The 5,765-nt window shown below is 40.4% G+C and overlaps 1 protein-coding gene across 1 annotated transcript in view; it reads right to left on the bottom strand.

The window, feature by feature from the left end:
* The window catches only part of ZNF543 (zinc finger protein 543), a 30,052-nt gene that overhangs the window by 23,740 nt on the left and 547 nt on the right, over positions 1-5,765 (bottom strand). The window lies entirely within an intron of this gene.

The following is a 5,765-nucleotide window of genomic DNA, read 5'->3' as shown; positions in this document are numbered from 1 at the left end:
TCCTGCCCTGCCAGTACTTTTTTTTTTTTTTAATTTATTTTATTTTTGGCTGTGTTGGGTCTTTGTTACTGAGCGTGGGCTTTCTCTAGTTGTGGTGAGCGGGGGCTACTTTTCGCTGCAGTGCGCGGGCCTCTCACTGTTGTGGCCTCTCTTGTTGTGGAGCATGGGCTCTAGGTGCACAGGCTTCAGTAGTTGTGGCTTGCAGGTTCTTGAGCACGGGCTCAGTAGTGGTGCCACACGGGCTCAGTAGTTGTGGCGCATGGGCTTAGTTGCTCCGTGGCATGTGGGATCTTCCCAGATCAGGGCTCGAACCCGTGTCCCCTGCATTGGCAGGCAGATTCTTAACCACTGCACCACCAGGGAAGTCCCGTCCACCACATTTCTAAAGGCCTATTTACAGCAGTTACTTTTGCCCAATACATCATGGCCTATTTACAGCAGTTACTTTTGCCCAGTATATCATGCGCAGCTATCAAAAAAAATTATGAGTCACGCTAAAAGTCAAAGAGCACAATTTGAAGAGACAGAGCAAGCATCAAAACCTGACATGTCAGGGATGCTGGAATTATCAGATCAGGGATTTTAAATGACACTGATTAATATGCTAAGGGCTTTAATGAACAAAGTAGACAGCATGTAAAAACAGAGGGGGAATGTAAGCACATCGAAGGAAATCCTAATTAAGAACCAAAAAAAATGCTACAGATCAAATAACACTGAAGAATGCCTCTGGTGGACTTATCAGTAGACTGGACACGGCTAAAGAAAGAATCTCTGAGTTTGAGAATATATCAATAGAAACCTTCAAAACTGAAAGCAAAGAGGACAAAGACTGAAAAGAACAGAATATCCAAGGACCATAGAACTATAAAAGGTGTAATATACAAGTAATGCGAATTTTAAAAGGAGAAAAACAGAAGAAATACATGAAACAATAATGACTAAGAATTTCCCAAAATTAATGTCAAACACCAAACCACAGATCCAGAAAGCCAAGAGAACACCAAGCATGATACATGCCCACTACCCCCACCCCTGTCCCCCAGCAAAAAAACCAAACAACCACACCTAGGCATACCATTTAAAAACTACAGAAAATTGAAGATAAAGAAAAAATCCAGAAAGAAGACAAAGGTCAAAACAAAACAAAACATCTTACCTATACAGGAACAAAGACAAGAATTACATATGATTTCTCCTCAGAAATCACATAAGAGAGTGGAAAGATTTAAAGTGTTCAGAGAAAAACCTCACCAATCTTGAATTCCACACCCTGTGAAATTATCCTTCAAAACTGAAAGAGAAATAAAGAATTTCTCAAAGAAACAAAAATTGAGGGAATCTGTTGCCAGTAGACCTATCTTATAAGAAATGTTAAAATAACTTCTGTAGAGAGAAGGAAAATGAGATAGGTCAGAAACTCAGATCTAAATATAGAAAGGAGGAATACTGCAGGAGGAATAAAAGAAGGTAAAGTTAAAACTTTTAGTTATCTAACCAATCTAACAGGTAACATTGTGTTCAGAATAATAGTAGTAATAATGTGTTCAGTTATGCTTAAGTACATAGCTTACACACATATACATATGCATATATACATATAAATGCTTATTTTTATATATGTATAAAATATATATTCCCATTATATATGCACTTATACAGTGAAACAAATGTCAGCAATGATATGAAGAACGGGAGGACAGAATTAAGATTATTTTGTTATAAGGTCTCACGTTACCAGTGAAGTGATACAGTGTTATTTGAAGGCAGACTTAGATTAGTTGCCTTTTGGCACATTATCATTTACAATAGCACTCCTACAAAATGAAATACTTAGGTATAAATCTAAGAAAATATGTACAAGATTTTTTTTTTTTTTTTTGTGGTACGCGGGCCTCTCACTGTTGTGGCCTCTCCCGTTGCGGAGCACAGGCTCCGGACGCGCAGGCTCAGTGGCCATGGCTCACGGGCCTAGCCGCTCCGCGGCATGTGGGATCTTCCCGTACCGGGGCATGAACCTGTGTCCCCTGCATCGGCAGGCGGACTCTCAACCACTGCGCCACCAGGGAAGCCCATATGTACAAGATTTATATGAGGAACTCCACAAAGCTCTGATGAATGAAATCAAAGAACAAAATAAATGGACAGAGATTTTATGTTCATGGATAAGAAGACTCAGTACTGTCAAGATGTCAGTTCTTCCCACTTTGATCTATAGATTCAATGCAATAGCAATCAAAATCTCAGCAAATCATTTTGTGGATATCCAAAACTGATTAAGTTTATATGGAGAGGCAAAAGACCCAGAACAGCCAACACAATATTGAAGAAGAACAAAGTGGGAGGACTGACGCTAACCCAACCTCAAGACTTACAATAAAGTTACAGTAATGAAGACAGTGTGATGTTGGTGAAAGATCAATGGAACAGAATTGAAAGCCCAGAAACAGACCCACACAATACAGTCAACTGATCTTTGACAAAGGTATAAAAGCAATACAATAGCTAGCAAAGCTAGTCTTTTTAACAAACGGTGCTAGAACAACAGGACATCCACATATAAAAAAAATTACCTAGACAGACCTTATACCCTTCACAAAAATTTACTCAAAATGGATCACAGATCTAAATGTAAAACACAAAACCATAAAATTCCTAGAAGATATTATAGGAGAAAACCTAGATGAGCATGCGTATGTGATAACTTTCTAGATACAACACCAAAGGCATAATCCATGAAAGAAATGATTCATAAGCTGGACTTCATAAAAGTTAAAAACTTCTGCTCTGCCAAAGGATGAGAAGACAAGCCACACAGTAGGAGAAAATATTTGCAAAAGACATATCTGATAAAGGACAGTTATCCAAAATACACAAATATCTCTTAAAATTAGAAAGTAAGAAAACAAAAACGACCCAATTTTAAAATGAGCCAAATACCTTAACAGACACCTCACCAAAGACAAGAACAAAGACCTTAGAACACATCTCACCAAAGACAATATACACACAGCAAACAGACATATGAAAAGACGCTCCACAGAATACATCATCAGAGAAATGCAAATTAAAACAAGATACCACTACACACCTATTAAAATGGTCAAGGGACTTCCCTGGTGGTGTAATGGTGAAGAATCCACCTGCCAATGCAGGGGACACAGGTTCGAGCCCTGGTCTGGGAAGATCCCACATGCCGCAGAGCAACTAAGCCCGTGAGCCACAACTACTGAGCCTGCACTCTAGAGCCCACATGCCACAACTACTGAGCCTGAGTGTCACAGCGACTGAAGTCCGCGGGCCTAGAGCCAATGCTCCACAACAGGAGAAGCCACCGCAACGAGAAGGCTGCACACCACAACGAAGAGTAACCCACGCACCGCAACAAAGAGTAGCCCTTGCTCGCTGCAACTAGAGAAAGCCCACACGCAGCAACGAAGATGCAAAGCAGCCAAAAATAAATAAATATAAATGAAAGAAAGAAAGGAAGGAAGGGAGGGAGGGAGGGAGGGAGGAAGGTCAAAACGTGGAACACTGACAACACCAAATGCTAGCAAGGATGCGGAGCAGCAGGAACTCTCATTTAATGCTGGTGGGGATGCAAAATGATATCACCATTTTGAAGACAGTTTGGTGGGTTCTTAAAAAACTAAATATACCTTCACCATAGGATCCATCAATCACAGTTCTCGCTATTTACCCAAAGGTGCTGAAAACTTATGTCCACATAAAAACATGCACATGGATGTTTACAGCAGCTTTATTCATAATTGCCAAAACTTGGAAGCAACCAAGATGTTCTTCAGTAGGTAAATGGATAAACGATGGTAAATCTAGACAGTAAAATATTATTCGGCACTAAAAAGAAACATGGTATCAAGCCATGAAATGAGAAACAAATGCATATTACTAAGTGAAAGAAGCCAATCTAAAAAGGTTACATACTCTATGATTCCAGCTATATAACATTCTGGAAAACACAAATGGAGACAGTAATAAAGATCAGTGGTTGGTGAGGGGGCAAGGATGAATAGAGAGGACTCTTAGGGCAACAAAAAAATTTTGTATGATACTATGATGGATACATGTCATTATACATTTGTCCAAACCCATGGAATGTACAACACCAAGAGTGAACTCTAATGTCAATTATGGACTTTGGGTGATTATGATGTGTCAGTGTAGATGCATTAACTGTAACAAATGTACCATTCTGGTGAGAATATTGAGAATGAGGGAGGGTATGCTCGTGTGGGGGGAGGGGGTATATGGGAAATCTCTATACTTACCTCTCAATTTTGCTGTGAACCTAAAACTGCTCAAAAAAACAAGTCTTAAAAAAACAATAACTATTTATAGGTGTAACCATATTCCAGAGACTGTGCCAAGCAATTTAAATGCATTAAAAAAAAGAATTAAGCTTATGAACTAATTTAGAAATGAAATGACATACATATTTAAAATATTGAGTCTTTTCATTCAGGAACAAGGTAAATGTCTTCATGGATCTAAGTCTTTTTTAGGTCCTAAGCAAAGCGTTATACTGACCTTCCTGTGGGCCTTGCATGAAAAATTCTATTTTAGGATTTCCTTATAGCACCCACATGAAGTACATACTGCAATAAGCACCATTTTATAGATGAAGAAACAGAGACTCAGGCAGATAAAATGATTTGCTGAAACCATGGACACGATGAATGGCTGAGCCAAGATGAAAACCAAAATCTAGTCATCTCTGGCATCTGGCATCTGTATTTAACTACAAAGCTACACAACACTGTTCCAGAAAATGCTGAGTCCAAGTGTAGGGTGATGACCATGACAACAAGGACGACGATGATGTCACTAACAGTAGTGACAGCAGCAGGAGTCACAATTGCTAACCCTGCACACAGCCAGGCATCACCACGCACTGTTCTGAGCCATTCACCCTCACTACAGACGTGTGAAGCAGGTACTGTATTACTTCATGAGATACTACCTATGAGATAACTGACATACAGAAGCGTTCAGTAACCTGCCCAGGAACACACAGCTCATAAGCAGCACAGCAGGGATTAGACACCAGGGGTCTAGCACCAAACCCTGGTCTCCCAAGTGCTACACGAAGAAGGAAACAGCAAACACTTCCCCGTGGGAGTGAGCAGCCTCAGACCAAGTGGGCTGTGGTGGTGAGAGGGGGACATGAGCAGAGAAGTCAATCCTCAGGAAACAGGGCCAGAGGAAGGAGCAGACGTGGAGACGCCAGAATCCAGCATTTCATGAACTACTAAAAATAAAAACTTGGGTTTGGAATCTCACACAGTGATTTGGTCAAATAGAGACATTTGCACGAACATCATATATCATTTATTCTAATCAACATTTCACAAAAGGACAGACAAAAAATGCAAAGCAGAGCTGTTGACAACCAAGATGTGCCTTTTAAGTTGAATGGATTAAGCTTTAGGAAGGACTCACAACAATGGCCCTATTTTCCTTACTTGCTGAGTACAGCGTGCTAGGAGAATTAAATGAGTACAGCATGAACAGAGAAACAAGATAAACATACAGCAAGAAACAGAGATGAGGAGTGAGTGGGCCTCAGAGAGCAAGGACTTGGTGACTACCTCCTTCTGCAAAATAGCTGCAGCAGAAAAAACCACTGTGAAAACAAAGTGACACGAGCAGGCCCACGAGAGAAGGCAGAACAAGAGACCCAGAAGCCAGGGCATAATCATGCTTCTCTAAGTCGCTATATCAGTCCCTCAAGGAGCTCAGCAGGA

This window comes from Lipotes vexillifer, unplaced genomic scaffold (assembly GCF_000442215.2).
Source record: "Lipotes vexillifer unplaced genomic scaffold, Lipotes_vexillifer_v1.1 scaffold995, whole genome shotgun sequence".
NCBI lineage: Eukaryota > Metazoa > Chordata > Mammalia > Artiodactyla > Lipotidae > Lipotes > Lipotes vexillifer.
The sequence above is the reverse complement of the archived record's forward strand: the minus strand, read 5'-3'. Positions and strand labels throughout refer to the sequence as shown.